Source organism: Penaeus monodon, chromosome 22 (genome assembly GCF_015228065.2).
Source record: "Penaeus monodon isolate SGIC_2016 chromosome 22, NSTDA_Pmon_1, whole genome shotgun sequence".
Lineage (NCBI taxonomy): Eukaryota > Metazoa > Arthropoda > Malacostraca > Decapoda > Penaeidae > Penaeus > Penaeus monodon.
This window is the reverse complement of record NC_051407.1, coordinates 30,615,281-30,615,693: the sequence shown is the minus strand read 5'-3', so window position 1 is coordinate 30,615,693 and position 413 is coordinate 30,615,281.

Below are 413 nucleotides of genomic sequence, written 5' to 3'. Positions count from 1 at the left end.
GCTTTGTCTATTTAAGCAAGAATTGTTAAGACATTTTTTCTGTTCTGAATATCATTGCAATATTTATATATTTCCACAGAAAGCAGCGCACTATCTACTTTAATACAAACAGGCCCTGACACACCGTGGAAATCTGAGATCGTTAACGGTTAACAGTTTCTCTTGCTTATTCAAGGGTTACTTGTGTATTCATTTGGCTTTCCAAAACGCTGATTTCTGTTTTTAGAAAAAAAGAGGACCGAATTTCTTATGCCTAGAATCTTATAGAATATTCAGGCATACAGACAAATAGTCCAAGATAAATATATTCCCCCATTCTAGCGTTTTCTTTGGATTACTAGATGTAAATATGGAATAAGATATAAAAAAGAGTGAGAATATTTGGGAATAAGTGAAACTACCATATTCATTGT